Genomic DNA, 19,928 nt, shown 5'->3' with positions numbered 1-19,928 from the left:
CCGGCGTGCATGACGTTTGAGGTTAACTTTGGTTTGTCAACGAAAACAGAATAAAATAAGTTATTAACAATGTCATTATTAACACTCACGTGCGTAGCGAAACTCTAGACTAATGTAATCATTGTCACTTAACACTAACAATTAAAACACTCACTACACTTAATAAATACAAAAATAATTACATACAATGAACACGTCAAACGCGCAACAGGTAATGCAAAATGCGCGGGAAAATGTTTGATATGCTTTTACGAAATTGGCCGATAGAGTGCTTTCGACTCAGAATGAATCATTAATTGCGATTTCTTTCTAATATATAATGTCGTTTGACAACAATATAATAACTTATTTGATAGAAAATTTTGATACAAATACTTTGTTGTTATTTGCAGTAACAGAAGAAGGAACACTTTCGGTAAGTGCAAATTATTTATCAATTTAGGAGATAATTATTTAACAAAAATGATAATTTAGTTTAAGAAATTAAACTATATAAAAGGTAAATTTGTAATGGTTACATATTTTGAAATTTAGTACGAAATATATATTTGTTTAATAAATGAATTTCTATAATTTTATAATGTTTTCTAGAAACATTATGTCATTTGCGAAAATATTTGCTCTTCAATTAATTTATTTAGAGGTTATCCATAATTTGCAGCTCCTTACTATATTTTCATACAAATAAAGATTAAATCTTTCTATGTATGTATGTACCTAGATTTCGAATTGTTAGATTTTTATTTTAATTAAGAACATTTTAGATAAATGGATAAAAAATAATTAAAGTTAAATGAACTCACATAGTAATTAAATAAAGCCAAAGCTATTATGTTAGCTTAAAGTCTTAATTAAGAATTTATTCAGAGCTTATCATTAAATATGTATATATGTATGTAAAGTTTAATGTCTAGTACAAGATATTCAGTAATCAATTATGAACGTCGTACTAAATACGAACAAAGCATCATTATATGAAAGTTGTAAGATTCTAAGCAATATATTAATTATAACGTTTAGAAATGTTTGACTCTCATATTATGTTGTACAATATTGATGAAGTGAAAAAAATAAAAGTTAAGTATTGTCATTATATTTAATTAATAGACAAATTCAAAAAATATACAATTGATGTATTTTACATCGTTAGTGCTAAGTAAATTAATAAATTTCAGATTTATACAGTAATATATGTACAATATTTTTAATTTATTGTCATTTAGATTGATTCAATATTATAAATTTAAGAGTACATATATATAGAGCTTTTTTCTTATTTTTTTTTAAATATGAGAAATTCCTTCCTTATTCTATTGATAATTAATATACATAAATTTGTATATATGTATTTAGATTGAGACAAAGACGAATTGGGACTCTATGATAGATACATTAATTATTTTTAATTTGTATTCGCTTATTGAGAAGAACTCAAAATATTTAAGAGACAGATCATTATTAATCAGAATAGTTTTCTTCATATTTTAAGATTGCAGACACAATTTCAACGATGATTCCGTACTTGAAAACCTTGTACTTTTCTTACTTGCAACTTCAAAGTAGCAATTTTAATGAGGAGTCCTTTTCCTCATTGAGCATTTAATTAATTACTTCGAAATGAACGCGCTTTGAACTTGTAAACGTCGGAGGTACTTAAAACTTTCTGTAGACTCATCCGAAAGCAAAAAATTCTCGTTGATATCGCAAAACGATCGATAAAAAAGCATGGGTCGTGAAATCATTGCCTTGTTGTCCTTCTGGAAAATATGTTTTACAAACTTTGAAGCGCATTAAAGTTTCGGTTAGAATTCGTTTCATGGCATTTTCTTGTTTCCACGTGAATGACATGAAAGGAGACGCAAGGGTTCCATTATTTCGCTATAATACCGAGAATCGCGCTTCACGTAGAGCAATCTGCGGTAGATATTGTCCACGAACGAGGAAAATAAAGCCATAAATTCAATTTCGTTGCCCGACTATACGAAAAAGGGTATAGGGAAGATGCTCGAAAATTTCGCGATGAGAATACGACATAGACGAAAGCAATACGAGAAGGTTGTGCAAAATCGAAACAAAGAGGGACAGATTATTAGAGAAATGAAAGTACGAGGGGTGGCAAGTATTATATGTTAGGAGAAATATAGAGTACAGAAGGGATCGTGTTTGACTACCGCGGGACAAACATGCGGTGACTAATCAATATCATCGACCCTATTTGGGTCAATAGGTTACCACTATCAGCCATTTATTTGTTATAGCACATCAATACTGTCTCTTATTTGTTTATTTTGTTACGTTTGGTTTTTATCACCTCCCTTTGTGCTTATCTCTCGGATCGAATAAAATGGACAACCAATTTTCCGGATACACAGTTGTCAATCTTTCGATATTGCATTCATTCTTGTACGAGCGTATATATGTTCGAATATTTAGAATAACAATATAAATCATACGTGATTGCATGGACTTCGATATTGCATCTAGATATCTCATACAACAAAAAATAAATCGTGTTCGAATTTTGCTAGGTTCGTGACATCTTAAATTTAAAAATTTCGCAGAACTATTTCATGAAACTATCGTATAACTATTAGGTTATGCATGTACTAGCGACAAGTTGTCGTTCTCGCTGGCATCAATCAAAATTTCAATTTCTTCTTCTTCTACTAACGCCATATATTATAAATATAAGTATTGAAGCGACAGTTTTGTCACTAGCGCGCGTATGACGACATTTACAATTTTTTTCCTCTTTCTGTCACTATCATATTTCTTCCCTATTACTCCTATACCGAAGGATACAATTCAAATAATAAAGAAAATTTCAAATAATTTAATGTAGAGCATAATAATAATGTAGCAATGGCTTTTGAACGAAATATAAATTGAAACGCGAGAGAAATGGATAAGAAAGTTTCTATTTATATCAAGATTACTTTTACAGAATCTTATTTATTTTATTGTTTAAACGATATATTTTATCCTTTTAAATTATCCACACATTTCAAGATCAGAATTGATTATTTTATGTTAGAGTACACAAATTATGTTATCATATTGAATAAAGTAAAATTATAATTTTTAGCAATATTATCTATTTGATAAATTATGAGATTCTTCCGTGAACAGCATCGCATCGTTCATAACTTTTATTTGACGTTTATCATTAGTATAAACATTACACTTCATTTTTAATTTTAAAGTACATCGAGTGCATGTATGGATATATAAATAAAAGTTCCTTAAGTGATATCGTTTGATTTACATAATATCTATCTATAGTGTTAATAAGTTCTACAACATATAATTATAGAAAATCAGTGTTTCAGGATATTCAATTCACAATGTATGTACTGTTCACGTTCTAAGGCAATCGCGTTTCGTTTAAGCTTATTTCATTAAACCAAGGTAATAGTGCAGAACTCTATATTTGAACTTAAGAGATGTTCCGCAGTCTACTTCGTAGTTTACTATGGAAAACTATAAGTCTACCTGCTGTGAGAGTTGGCAGTTAAATGTCGTGTGCATAATCTACTCGTTAACTAGTTAATTTAGTTAAGTTTCGTAAGTTTCGCCGTGCGTAAACATAACTGTCTAGCAAACGAGTGAGTTGGAAGCGGCAAATTTAGTCAAGCCGAAATAAAGCGATTGTGTTTCAGAGCTATGAGCTATAAGCGACGAGAACTCTTTACGATTCCCAACAGTATGGAAGCATCTGAATGTTCGTTACGTGAAACTTGTTAGACACAAAATGGCTATTAATATGCGCTTAACTTCTGGAAATCCAACTACTTTTCATTGACTATAACGTGGCCGTGGAAACTTTGATATTAATCTCGTCTAACAAGAGCAAAACGCACGACGCGAGGTGAAGTGCTATTTTCTGTTATATTTTATTAAAACGTGAAAAAAAAAGAGAAAAGATATGAGTTAGTTAATTGTGTAATTTACAATTTCTTTTAATTTAAATAAAACTCTTAATTTTGAAATTATTTTCATTTTTCTTTCTTTCCGAGTAATCGATAATATACTAGTTTGTTCATAATGTTTCAATTCTCAGAATTAATACGTGTTTTCATAACGTTTATCGATCATAAAATTATCCTACGTATACGCGTGATGTTTCTTGAATAAATACGATTACGTTTGAACTTTTCTCAATTTTCTTCACTAGATACAAGTACGCATTTCACTTTTGACAACTTTCTCCTTTTGATTTAATCTCATTGCATAGTTTCAATAGTATCGTATATATGTATAATAGTGTTATTTCCACTTTGATTCTATTTAATCGCATACTGTGAATTTTAAAAGAAATCTTTACAATCAAATCTTGGGAGAAGACTGAATAAAATTAAATTAAGATTAAATTAGTAATGAAGTGTAATGTCCAGAGTTTCATTCAGTTCAATATAAGCATTATCTTATGGCTCATTTATTACACCTGTAGAAAATATTACTACATCCGAATTTTAATAAAAATTGTAAGAATTTTTTTCAAGAAAGAGGAATTTTTAAACAAGAATAATAGCAATTAATTATAGAAAATCACTTTCCACAACATAACAGAGTTGAGTAAATTTTAGTTTATTTGTTAAATTCAATATTTCAATTCAATATTTAAAAAACAAGTAATATGTGTATTAAAACATTTTCAAAATTTTATTCAGTCATCTGTATACTGATTAATACCACACAGCCAACATAACAACAAAATTTTCAATCAGTGTTTTCAATTACTAATGAGACCTTCAATTAAAGGGATTTGTACCTATAAAATCGGCTTAAGAATGTCTGCATCGAGAAATCGATTATTTGTCGACAAAGGATTTTGGCTGTTAAATGTAACATGGAGAGTATTAAAATTTCTCTTTTATACAAGTAAAAGGGATGAATCATTTTTCAACCTTTTCTGAAATTATTCTACAAATTCTATTCTAAAGATTTTTAGAGCAATGGTTCGCTCATATTCGTTCATAAACACATTCATCAATACAATTATATAAAATTATTATATAGTTTAGATCGTTTTGTTACCTTCTATAATTTTATAATACAAAATATTACATGTTATATCAAAAAAAGTAGATGTTGATAAGTGTACTATAACTACCTTATGATGTTGAAATCAAATTTATTGAAGTTAATATTGAAATTAATTTTATTGCTGTGTTTAGTGATGTTATTACTTCAATTTACATTCCTTTGTCTTAAAATGTATATCGCTCTTTGTTCATGTACCATGATCTTTCAGAGCTCCTAATATGTGATGTACCTTAAATCTATATTAGATACACATATACGTACGTATTATTGAGTTTCATCGCAATATGCTAGTAACATTGAATAACGTGACTGATTTTCAATGGTTCGCGACTACCCCAATGACCGCACTCTCGCAGCAGTTTCGATATTAAATCCGTATTCAAATTTCATCTATTATTCAGCTAGGTTTCGATCTTGAAATCCCTTAAGGATATTTAGTTGAAGCATCGTTAGATGAGAAGGCTGCCTCCATTTCACTAATATCAGTTAATTATAATTGAATGAATATGATAATTTAAAATTTCTGATGATCTTTATGCCAATTTTAATTTAAATACATTTAAATATATTTGAACTAGACTTGTTCTTTGATCTTAAGATAAATAAAAGTTATTGTGAGAATATAAAATATTAAATAAAAGTTCAGGTGGAAGTATCTTGTTTGCACGTTCTCGCATTCTTGTGTAACGCTATTATTTACTGGTACCTAAATGTGCTCGTGACGCGCGATACGACACCGATGTGTATGCCACTGTAAAGATTGAAAAAACATTTTTGCTTTGAAACCAATGGAGAGCGTGACCTGAATGCCGGAAATAGGTCTGTTGTTCACTTGAACACGTATGGTAGATTTCTGCTGGGAGGTAGATTTTAGGCCCCCCTTTCAAACAAGCGGATTTTTACTGTGGTGGAAAAACCGCGCGACGACTACGTGTAGCTTCTGTTCAAAACGACACGTTGTCGAGAGTACAGTGGTTGTACCTTCCGTAAATAGTACATGTGGTAAAAACTTGCTTGTCCGAGAGCTATTCTCGATACAACATTCCTGTGTACAATGTACATACATGTTTTCAATCGTTACAGAAAAATATTCTATGTCCCTTGGTCGTACATTTTTTAAAGCCAAAGATTTATAAGCTATAATTCCTTCAAGCGTATCTGAATGGATAAAAATTTGCAACTTTGGTTATGAACTTCTTATATTTTTTTTAAAGACAGAATATACTTTTGTATTTTTATTTTGTACGCTAATTTAAATCAAACGTGTATTTTGTTTCCATATGAAAGTTATTATGAATTTGTTATACAATGTTTCAGATTAAATTCCTACAATTTAATATTTTTAATGAATTCATGGATTTAATTTAACTTACAACATAATGTAAGAAATTGTTATTTGATTAAAAGGGAATCAATACGATATAGCTTTTGATACGTTACTCGATATGCTTATTGTGTTACTTTTCTTAATAAAGCACTTTATTGGCTTTTATTGTTCCTGTTATAAAATAATTAATTCTTATTCGTATAGAGATTGAAACAATGTGCATTTGAAAATATGAGTTTATCTGAAAGGAGCATTTAAGTAAATAGTGAAATTCAAGCATCACTGAATTTACAAATTACGTACTATCCACATTTATTTTTAAAGCTAGATTACTCGAAAAGATGTTATTTATTAAATTTTACTTGACTCGCTTATTTGAGAGATGTTATTTCGCAACTAATTGCTCTGATTTCGTTTGTTGTTTCGATTTAGCTTCTAGCTTTTATGATTTCTGTTTATTTCCCTATATTTAAAATCGTGTGGAAGATCGTGATCTTTATATGATTAAAGCTACTATATTTGAAACATCATGCGGACACTGTAAAATTAAAGTTTTCGAAACTATCTCAACTACGTTGATGGTGCTCGTTATGATTCTTAAAATATATCTTAGAAAAACTGTCATGAACATAAATTCGTTACTTATGGAACAGATCACACGCATGCATGTGTAAATACACACGGCGATTAGAATTATAATAACTATTTGTTTAATGTGCCGGGAAGGAGAAATAGATTCAAGATACTTGATAATCAGATTTCATGATTCTATTATTTACATAGCCAATGCTGTTATTCCGATGCGAATATGTACTCAACCAGAACATTACCACCACTGAGATTTGCTTTACGCGTTATTTCTGGAATTTAGCTCGAGACCATCTGTCGACCTCATGGCGTGTTCGCATATGCATGCTAATCTAAGAAACGATAGTGATACCTACTGCGTTTGTTTTGTATTAAAACATACTCAGTATGTAGTAAAATATTTATTAATTAAAATGCCTGTGAATTAAAAAATTGTTATTTGTGTACGTAATATCCTAATTAGATTAACACATCATTTACCTATATTTGATATTATTTTTATATATCAACACAGTTGAAGACTATAGTATTATCTGCTAAAATTGTGTGAAATATTAAAAATCGCATCATCTAATTTTTTGTTTGAAAGTATCACAATTTATTTTATATCAAATTATATCTTTCTCGAATTCGATCTTTTGAACCTCCTCAGTGCCTTAATCAAGAATATTAAAGCATTTTGTTTTGATATACGAATTATTATTCATATAGACAAAGAATCAATATTTTAACATCATTAACGAAACACTCACTTTGCATTACAATTCTTGAAACTTTTTGAACAATCAGCTTTCGGAACATCCACTTTCCTTATCGCGTGAATGTCATAGATCGATTGGACGTTAAAAGCTTCTATCTTAACAGAGTTATTACCCTTGCAAACATCGGAACATAAGAACATTTTTTATAGCCTTGGCAAATGAGGCGTTGTAGTTATACGGTATAATGGTTCGATGATAAAACACGCTTCTTTGAAGTCGCTACCCTTGGCATGGTGGGTGTAATGCACAGAAATATACCGCACTCGACTAAGCTTACGCCCCAGTTCTATTATACAAAGACGATAATTCACTATCATGCCTTATTAAGCTTTAACGTGAACGAGAGTTATAATACCTCTTCTTTCTATTACCTTTGCATTGCAACTCGTAGGTATCGAAATCTTCTTTGTTACGCGACGTCATGTCGTTTCAATAAAGAGAAAAATTAAATAAACTCCTATACAGTAACAAGGACACTGTTTAAATATAACTATGAATCCATATTCTACACCCTTCACACGAAACTCTCGTCGTTCGTTATACATATACGCGACACAAATGCTCTCTTAATCTTTTAACCGATGAAGATGAGTTAATTAGTCGTTCGAATTCCCAATCGTTTGGCTATAACAATTTAATTTGATTTTGATTGATGTCGTTTGATTTTTGTTATAAATAGATTATTCTAAATTTAAGATTATAAAATCTAAAATTGGCGTAAATTAAGATTTATTAATTATATTAACTCCATCATTATAAAAGTTTCTACTCAAGGGATGATCTGGTTAAATTTTTAAAAACTATATTAAAAATTTTTGATACGTTACAATTATTTCTTGATTAGCTTAATTTTATTAAAGACAGGAAGGATAATGATAAAAGTGAGATTTCAAATAAATTTTGATGCTTATTATATTATTAGATTGCCAACTGAGTGATTGCGACTTTTGTCATTAGATGGTAATGATAGTGTCATCACTATATATCAGATAAATGCAAATTTGATATCATTCGTATTACATAAAATTTGACTTTAGCTTATGCTCAAATTTATATAAATCTATTACTATAATAAATGATAAGTTATTTCTAGCTTCACGATAACAAGAATATATGCTCGATCCCCCATAGTATGTTCAAAAAGATGCGCATATAGCACTGTCACAATTTCACAATCAAGCAGTATTTCATCATACTTTTTCGTAATGGGGGTTTCGTAAAATATTGGAACATCTTTCACGCTGTCAGATTAGCGGTATAAAGTCACGTTCTCTGTTGCAACAGAAAGATCATTTGCTAGATACGCTGTTTCGCGATGGTGAATCGATGTCTAGTATTCGAAATGAAGCCAGAGTACAGAAATGATGGCACGCATTACAATAATGGTAGATACTGAACCTGACATAGCGGTATTGTAATACAATGGCGTTGGAACTAGTGACCAGTCATGAGAGAATGACAGAACACAAATTCGATGGACCATGGAATCGTTAGTTAGTTTCTAACAATGACGCGTACGGTAGCAGATGGTGCAATCTGAACTTAAACGTACTTGTTCTGAGTACGACAGCGTGTAAGAGAAATTGAATAGTTTCTCGGATAGCTTGTTAAATCAAAGAACAGAGAAAACATAGTTAGTTTGCGGTTTTCTGAATGATAGTTGAAAACGAACTCAAAGTAATCGTTTAATAGGGCTCGAAATTTCCTTGAGATGTCTTTGCAGGAACATCGAATAATCTTTATGTTTTATTCTTTTTTTAGGTACTTTCTTATTATAATTCCGTATAAAAAGATTGGTGACCAGAACGAGTTTATAATAATTATATGTAAAAGTTTACGTTCCTTTTCGTCGTGCAGGAAAATTTTCATTTGTACGCTGTATGAACTGAAAATATCACGAGTCTCACGTTTGAAGAAATTCTGAGCATGCTATGAACAAGACTGTAATATGCTAGAAGATACATAGAGACTCCGAGGTATTTTATACCAATGTAGTCACGAAGGAGTTAATTTCGTTACGCTTCAAACTTTTTCAAACTTTACCAAAACGCGCGCAATTTTCAAAGTAGAAAATTTACCCTGCTTGTACGGTGTGTAATCGTTTATGTCTTCACTTTACGCTTTGCACGCAGTTTATGATCCTCACTTTGATATTTGAACTTTTTGAAAAAGTATATTTTGGGAGAATTACATGGAATATCGCGCACAATTAAAGCAAGCTGCATCTTTAAAATAAACAAAAATAAGAAAAGTCTCGATAAACATCAACAGTCATGCACAATTTTCGATACAAATTAAATAAAATATTATCAATATCGATACTTTTCGACACTTTTCGAAATATATTATTTGCTTATAAAAAGATGTAGTTTTCTGTTTTAATCTGGAATTAGATAGATGTAAATAATTGCTATTTAGCAAACAAAATAAAATATACAAAACATAAATGAATGTTAAACATAATAAGTTACATCATTTTCTACAAACTCATGACATTTACATACTTTTTGGTCATTAAAGGCTGATATATGTATGTATAAACAATATTTTAATAGAAATTCAACCTGATAAACAGATAATACTGAATTCGGAAAGAGAATCAAGAAAGTGATGTATAAATGGTATGCATACATATAAAGTATTCGCGAGACTATAAAACTTCAGAAACCAGGAGCAATGAAATTTATCTATTATGCAAATAGTTGCATTGTTTATTTTCGACAGGACAACAGTCTCATCAAACATTCAAGAAATTTTCTAGAAAATTTAAGTCCCGTTGAAAGTTTGATATAACCGAAACGAAGTTTATTCTCTATAGACCGGAGTTATGGCATTGTCGTCGTAAAAGACAGTTTTTGTCCAGGAACCTTAAATCGTTGGCGGATGGTAAAAAGGTAAAATATCGTTAACTACTCGTTCGCAGGCTGATACAATTGTTGTAGGCCGAGTCAGCACGTTTCGAGGACCGAAATGGGGCTATACCCTCGTCACTCCGCGAAACACGCACCCGCATGTAAATTTTCACATTATTCCGAGCTATATATGTAAGTAGGCTCGTTCCATCTTTTCCTTTTTTATTATTCTATGCGACGTTTTCGAGCAGGAACAGTGGTTTCGTCAATTTTCCTCGTGGAAGTTACCGGACGAGTCGTAAGCTACGCGGTGACAAAACCCTCGCGATTTTGCTTCGGGGAAACTAGAGGCAGAGTAAAAATGTGCACGGGTGTCTCTAGGGGATTTCGAACCTGCGGGTTATTGACGCTGATCCTTCCTGTGTTGTATAACTCTAACCTCTGAAATCCGTCTTTTAAGGGCACGGGACGAAAAATGTGGACAGAATTTATATAGCTCTTTTTTTTTAAAGTCACCTCTATGTGCGCAAACATCAACAGTCTGTCACGTGTTTATTTTATTCTATCGTATCTTGCTTTTTGTTGACATAAACCATCTAGTGGGTACTTGCTTTTCCTTATCGTAATTGTAAAAATTTCATAAATCAGATATCTTAAATGATTTCGAAAATCTGATATGTTGCAAGGATAATATTGTTTAGTTAAAATAACGATATTTATGAAGGAAAGGAAAAGCAATCAAATTCGTACTAACATCTTAAAATGAAACTACTTGTCCTAATTAGTAATTAAACATATATACATATTGATTTATGCACTATAGTAAACATCAAATACTAATAGTAATATAATAATATCTAATAACAAAAAGTGATACAAGATCTACATTCAATAATATACAATATATTATTACCTTTACGGTACATATACACGTACATAAATATCTTTTTATATATTTCATAAACCCATGAGTTTATTGTTTAACAATAAATAATGTATGTAAAATATATGCATAGAAATGTAATATTAATATAAAAGATTGTTTTGTAGCAAAAGGTCAAATTTCAACATAAATAATCTAGGAAACGTCGGATGTAAATTTGTTATAGTAAAATATTTGCTTCGTCGACGCGTGTCATAAACTATCAGAGGTTGGATACGTGTCATAAATTATTTCACGGGTTTAAGACTGTTACTTCTGCCTGAACGATCTGTAGCTACGATTAATCGTTCGAGTTCGAAATATTTCATAGCTTGTATCTCGACTGCGTTTTGCCGCTTCACGAAGAAACTGGTACGTGTACGTACCCTTCGAGAAGGAAGATGTTTCACGCTTCATTTGCTCGTACGGAGTGCTTTTGTAAAGAATGAGCGATCGTTGTGGTTGACGATACTTGAAAATTCGTTCAAGAAGAAACACGAGATACAGTGCTAGAATATTTCGTATTGATAAATATGGAAGCAATGGATATTCGATGTTGCTTCTATATAATAAACTACAGTCAGCAACTATAGTCAGCAAAATATTTCAACATTTCGATAGATATTCTTCTCTTAATTGTTTAATTCTCTTTTCTAGAAAACTTTACCTCGAACGTATCTACTGTTAAACCATGCAAGTATCGATTAGACGTTACGGTCTAAAATTATTCTTGCACTTCTTCACAAGTAAAGTTAAAATTATCCTCATCGGTTCAAGATTCTATTTCATTGTCAAATTATACTAACATTTCCTATATTCACTTTTCTATGTTCAATCTTTTGTATTCACAAATTTTCGACAATTTACTACCTAAAGGTAGTATTGCTACTAATACCTAATCGAAATTACGATTCGAATGCCAATATATTAAATAAATCTACGTAATCATTTTTATTTCGACCGTATAAAAATTTATGAACTATTTTGTAGCTTGCATGGAAGCGGATTGTAATCCATTTTGTATCATAATGGATTCAAGCCAGATTATTAAGATTGACACTTCATACGGTATATGCAAACCAAATATTACTGATGTAAGATTTATGTGAGTCATTATGTTCGATTCGCGTAATCATTAGAAGGGGGGGGGGGGAGAACGGCATATAATGATTGAACAATGGCAAGGTGTGTGAAATCGTAACGCGGTACGTGTTGACATGACATACTTGTCGTTCCGTTCACGTAGCAAGAGATTGTCCGGCTATTAACGGCTATACGCACTAAATGTATGCGAGTGATGGACACTGATTCAATACACGATTGACGTGGATCGAATGATCCAATGACAGTAAACCTGCTTCCCAAAATTTCACGCCGATGTCGCTTGTCCGCGAGATGAGCGTGAAAATTGAATTAAAAGCTAGTACGTAGTCGACCGAACGTGGATCTCTGCTAACCGATGGTTAAGCTGAATGATAAGGTCATGTAAAATTGTTATTGCCTTGATTGAGTAACCAGTAATTGATCAATACACTTTTACATTTTACATATATTTTATATTTTATAAATGGAAACCTTTTTATTGTCATTGAACAATCTGTAATACGATAAAATGAAATGATGAGAATTTCTTGTTTGATGGAATATTTGCAGTTATCATGTGTACGTTTATAATATAGGATATAATATGTTTAAAATCAAACAGAAAGTTTAAATTTATATCAAACATTTACTTTGAACAATGAAAATTTTATTGTGACTGTAAGTCATACAGTAAGACTAGTACAGTTTCATAAGACTATTTGCATGGAAAAGAAAACGTCCCGTTTCAATTGAGAATTGAAATATTATCAAGTAAATTATTATAACATCATATTTTCTTTACTGTAGTGATTTTTTATTAAAAGATCTTTCGATCTTCGCTTTTCATTCATCGCATCCTCGCTGCTAAATAATTATTAAATATAATTGTATGCAATTGGCATAAATAAATGAATAATTGACGACAGTGCATAAAAATTCTTACAATTGACTTAAACATCAAAAATAATTCTACAGACACAAACTACTTCAATTAATCAAAATTTTGTGTCTTCCTTATAATATCTCCTTTCTTTTCTCTATCGAAAAATGTCAGTATCATTTAGGAAGACCCTCTTTACGAATAGCTATTACTCCTTAGATGAGTACTGAGCGAGTTAAGCCTTATATTGTATGTAATTTTCTTGTTCGCCGCATATGAAACACAATAGGTAGGTATATATATATATATACATTATACACGAAAGAATCAATATCCACAGACGGTTGAGTCTCGTATCCCGCAACGTGTCTATTGACATTAGTGATAAACGTAACGTGGAAAGCTTTGAACGAATTCGGTGAATCTCGTGGGACTTCATGCCAGTTAGGCAGGCAATCTTCCCACTCCTTTGCGCCACATTCGTGTTTTACGAGTACTGTGAAAGGAAATGTGTTTTGGCAGAATTTCAGAGATTCCTCTTGCAGCTGCGGCCAGTCTTGCACTTTATTATAATTTTGATCACGAATACAACCTACTGTTTTTAAACGCTACCTTAAAACAGATTTCGCATTTGCATTTCTTTTCAAAAGATTACTAATCAAGGTTAATTTGAACGCTTAATTTATAAAAATATTTAAATACTACAGCGATCAATCTTTCATGTATAGTTAAATGTATTCCGAATAATTATGATATGGAATGATATAGAATAAATTATATAAACAAATTACATAGAAATTCGTTACTATCATAAATAATTCTTTAATTTTTCATACATTTAAATTCTTAAATAATAAAGAAGGGTAATTCGATTAACTAAAATATTTAGCAATTTCAGAGTTGATACGTATTTCATACACGCAGGAAATTGTAAAATGTCGTACAAATTGGTATGTGTTCAGTATATGTATGTAGTACAAGTACATTTAGTTATCAATAATTTCAACTTTCCACAGACAATTCAGTTTGCCTCGTAACTCATGTTTCAAATTATTTACTATGTTAAAATTAGACTAATAACTGATTCTATGCCATTGTTACAGATTCGAATAGTTAGGAAAATCAGTAACACGTATAAATCACCGATAAAACATTATTTGCGTACATACCTACATACATACGCACAAGTTTATGATATTGATTTAGTTTGTTTTTATACCTATATATTTTGAAGGGATTTATGGATTAGTCTCTTCACATTTCATGTTCGCTGATTTTATACTTATCAAATACAGGCTATTGTTATGCAATTTCTATCGCGAACGTATTTAGATCATTTGATTTCAAGAAATGAAAAGTGATAATATTTATTTAATATTTATTTAAAGTTATTCAACAAGAAGTACGTCCTAGATTTATTTATATTCTTATCCCTGATTTATAAGTATGCTATGTTTTTAAATATAATATATTTTATAATATTTTAGAATATTACTATTGCTTTAAAAATATAATGTTTTTCTGCTGTTCATTTCATTTATCTTAAATATTTTCTTCCTTTACATCTAACATTTACTCTATGATTATATTACTTAAATAGCTATATAGCAGAACGCAAGAACGTAAGATCTCGATAATACAATCGCAATTTATTTGGAAGATCTAAACAGAGTATTATATTGTTGCTTTACAAAGGAACTCCAAAAGCATGAAATTTGAATTTAATTTAATTGTTTCAATTTCTACAAACGTTCCCCTCGAGCGTAGCAGCCTGCAGAAAATTGTTTCTTGTTGTTTGCAGTACGTGCAATACAGTGCGGTTCGTAATTTCCTACTATCTAGTGTTTAGAATTTATACAAAATGTCCTTTGAATCAACGATGACGTGACCACGTGTAAAAGCCTATCTTGCTGGTTGCAAATGTTTCTACAGCGCTGGTACTAGCATACAACATAACATCCCGGTTAGACCTTTCCAGCTACAATTTCTCGTCCACCTTCTCTTCCATTCACCACCACATTCTCCTCCTTTCATCCGTATGTGGCCTTCGTATTACATGTCGTATGCGGTATATCCATAAGCATAGAACCACGAATCACGTTGGCTTACCTCGGTTTCCTTCGAAATAACACGGCTTATTGCTCGAACCAATTCACGTGCACGTACCGTCCTGCAGTATCGTGCAACGTTATTTTTAAGTCATCTATAAATTCCGATAAACAAGATAAGAAAATTACACTTCCCTGTTGTTAATTAATTTTTTTCTATTATATATATCTTCTTCTATACAAACCTATAATAATAATATACTTTTTCACACCTTTATCGTACCATTTTAGTTGTAATAATTTATACTTAGGCACATATTAAAGATTACTAGATAGCTCTGATGTTAGGAAAACATTGAAAGCCGTAAAAAACTATTACTCTAAATGGCATAATATGTAAGTTTAAAAAGGAATGAATATTGCATTATACAGTGTGCTTTTTTACTCTGTGTTATATCGGATCGATTATATGATTCTAAAGCTCTTTTCATTTCTTTATCAATTAATCGTGCATATCATGTTTCGGAGTACATAATTTTTTAAATCGCTTGGTTGGTTGACAGTAAATCGAACGCTAGGTCGTCGAACCTTCGCAATCTTTTGTCAATCGATAATGTATAATGTATATTGCGTATTGAAACAGGAAGTTGAAGTATTTTAGGAAAAAGATTTTGTTCGGTGTTATTCTAAACTCATTTCTACATAAACCTTTTCTTCTTCTTTTAGTTAATTTATTTAGCTCAATTATAAAATATATGTAGACAATAGAATTATAAGTACATTTGATAACATTTTATCGTGACATTTAACGTAAATTTAGTTCGTGGATTCCACTAGAGATTTATGTACGTGTACCTTTGTCTGTACAAATATTGTATTTAAACAATTGAAACAAACTACGCGCGATGTTTCAAATGTTTAGTAAAAAAAACTATCTCAACAAGATACATGTATATTTTCGGTAGATTTTTATATTTTCCAGAAGCTTTCCTCGTTTCATACGTGATGAAAACGATTTACCAACAATAATCGAATCGTAGAAAGCTGTATAGTGATCGATTTTGTTGGATACCAATTCTGAAAGAAGTTCAGAGGAAACGCTTCCAATTTATTTTCACTCCTATCGCTACCGTGTAATGTATACTAGTATTGCGCTGTTGATACTGTATACGTGGATCAGACGTAGCTCTGATCTTGAAAGGTCAAAGATACCGGAAAGGAACAGATACCATAGAAAGAGGATGCTATACCTTAAGATGGATATCTTTTTACTCTTTCCACTAAATCGCTTTCAAGGCTGACCTTTAATCATATTTGACCAGAGAGATGGCTTTATTAAACCAGCGTTTCTCTCCAACAAAATCGGTTTTCCTTGGTCAATAGAAAAGTCATCTGATTGTAACAAAGTAAAGTGAACGTAATTATCTCTTGCGGTTCAATTAAACAATAAGACAAAACGATAATTGTAAAACTATTGTGTTGTACTAAACATAACTAGGTGAAAATCCTTTTCTATCTCCGGACGGTTTACTAAAGAAATTATTATTTGCCGTGTATTGTTCGATTAAAAAGATTGTTGAACGAATTAGGCTTCAAAATATATTTATTCTTTTTCTTTGTTAAGAACTTACATTCATCGAACCGAATGTATTTTTGATCGTGTACTTATAACTTTTCAAAATTCATGTAGCTACATCTTTATATATTGTATCCGTTCAGAAAATTTAATAAATTGATTTATAAAAATTTACTACGACAATTAATTACGACATTATGGTTTACAAAATCAAATTAAATCTAATTTAATTTCTTTCTTTTTTCTTTTTACCAAAATTTATTTGACATTGACGTTTTACAAAATACTGTTAAATTACTATAATTAATAAATTATAAAATACTGTTATACACTTTACGAAATACATTACTAGATCATGATTATTTACTATAATTTGCCTAATCAAAGGAATAATTTTTGTTATATCAACTTTTTGTGGTACGAAATTTCATAGTTCGTTTTCTTCCACGTACTTTCAAGATCGTTAATGTTTAACTGTTTTCCAACCATAAAGTCCATGATGGTTTTAGCAAAACCGACTACATACTCGCATTTCCTGTTAATGCGCTCGATATAAGATGCATCTTATACGATTAGTAACCTTAAGTGACGTAATTAATTAGTCTGTGCGCAACGTTTGCGAAATGCTGCGCTGTAATTCCAGAATATTCGAACATAGCAACGTTAATCACTGATTCGTTGATTTAGGTACCAGTAAATTGGGAATACATGCATACAGCTGCTGGCTTCTGTAGGAATTGTTATCGGGATTCGAAGATATCAACGAAGGGAGTCTGGGATAGACATCCGACAAGGGACATCAGACAGAGGGGTAGCCTCAAAATAGATGTCATCGTTACCCTTCGAACAGCTTACCAGCCTAGACGATCTTTAATCACGGAACCCGTCAAGAACGTATCTGTCACGTTGCAGTAGCCCTTCTCAAGGAAAATCCATTTCTTTTTCTGGTCAAGCGACTGATCAAAGTAATAATCCGTTAGTGGCCAAGGAATGATGGATCGAATTACTCAAGGTATGTTATTAACTTAATGATTTGTTCGTCACGGTATAAATTGAGTGGCGCGGAACAAATAATTTATATTGCTTTGGCAAAGTAATATTTCTAGAATGAAATATTGCAGTAAAACATGGTTATTCATTATATTAATGTTTTCTTTGTATTAACATTTATTATGTTAACGATATGTTCATAAAAATAATTTATTATGTTTACGAATGGCTGGAAGGAAAATAATTTTTTTGTTATATTTCTAAATATTATAATGCAACGATTTATATTAACAGCATAAAGTTACTTTACCGAATGCTGGAAAATTAATTTTTAAAAAATTGCTCTTTGTCGAAATCGTTCGCTAGATAAATTTCGACATAAAGATTTCATATTGAGTATTTTGCAGATTGATTCATTATTATTTCCAATTATCTTCTCAATCAGAGGTTATTCCACTGTACATGTTTTAATACGTTTTAATATTTATCTTTCACGTGCATGGCTTATATTTTATACATATTGTATTTTGAATTTTCATTTTTCGTCAATCAAACCTTCGTACGTTTTGTTAACTCACTACTCTATTAATAATGCTCTATTCTTGCTTTTTAACATGCATATATCATCTAAAAATATAATATATCTACGTATGAAATATCCAAAGTCGACTAGTTTTTATAATTTACATAAGTGAAACAATCTCCGTTATGATTCTATTTCTCCGATCGCGTTAATAAAAATATGAATTCGCACTCGTAGTCAAATAATAATTGATATTATATAACATCGACCAGGTGTTGTAAACAGATAACATTTACAACATTTCACGGTATAGTTAACAAATCTTTTGACAATCCTCCAATCAACAATCGTAACACGAGAAAGCTTCCGAATTCAATGAATCCTTACCGAGAGTTTGACCTCGGCTACAGGTTATTATCAACCAACCGCTACAGCTATGATCCTATTTCCGGATTCCATATTAATGGTAGCTTCCATCGAAAATCGTAAACGTGAGTCAGCTGTTTCATGATCGAAATGTAGATCGACCGAGTCATTTCAGCAAACATTGGATCGAGGCGATTGATAAATCGTTACGCACTCCGAGGCCTATGGTCAATGGTCAGCCGTCATCGATGCGACATCAGTAGGAGAATAATTCAGATATAATTGACCAGCTTGGCTAATAGCCACTGTTAATTAGTAGATAGCTGGCTGACGTAGAAGGTGGGCATACATACTATGAGATATGATCGAGTGCACGAAGGGTTTCGAGACGTTTGTGAACGGTAGCAAACTCGAAATGTTAAAGCGAGTCTGTGACTAACGAATGAGCATCAACGAACGCGATCCATCGATTGTTCGTGCATCAAAGGAAAATACTCGTGTTTATACAGAGTGACCTATAGGATTTGGTAAAAATTTTGCTATCATGTTCTATGGGCGAAGATAATAAGAAAATATAAACATTCTATTAAAATATCGAGTGAAAAATTTGGCTGGTGTAAAAATGATAACTGAGAAATGAAAATCTTATCTTGTGTCTTTTAATCGAGGAAGACGAGGTAACTCATCGCTTAACTGAATTCCTAATCTCTTGAATAATTCATTTATTTATATTTTTTATATTTTTTAATGTATATTTTTTAAAACGTTTTATGTTAACGTACACAATTTTTCTGGCAAATTATTTAAAGAAATTAAAACATCTTGGTTACACCATTGCTGCGTACATGTATCTCGTGTACTTAAAACTACGTATTTAATATTTATTACAAGTACAGATAACTAAAATAAACAAAATTGTTAAAATTCATATACATGTGAATCATTATCTACGTTAAACTCTGCCTC

General features: G+C 31.0%; 1 long non-coding RNA gene across 1 annotated transcript; it reads left to right on the top strand.

The window, feature by feature from the left end:
- Nucleotides 1–281: 281 nt before the first annotated feature.
- Nucleotides 282–19,718, top strand: LOC139990300 (uncharacterized). The gene is made up of 3 exons (XR_011800542.1): nucleotides 282–415; nucleotides 17,771–18,095; nucleotides 19,007–19,718. It is a non-coding gene; the product is annotated as an uncharacterized lncRNA (long non-coding RNA).
- The last annotated feature ends 210 nt before the right edge of the window (nucleotides 19,719–19,928 follow it).

This window comes from Bombus fervidus, chromosome 8, assembly GCF_041682495.2.
Source record: "Bombus fervidus isolate BK054 chromosome 8, iyBomFerv1, whole genome shotgun sequence".
In the NCBI taxonomy this organism is placed as follows: Eukaryota; Metazoa; Arthropoda; class Insecta; order Hymenoptera; family Apidae; genus Bombus; species Bombus fervidus.
This window is presented reverse-complemented; position numbering and strand designations above follow the sequence as displayed.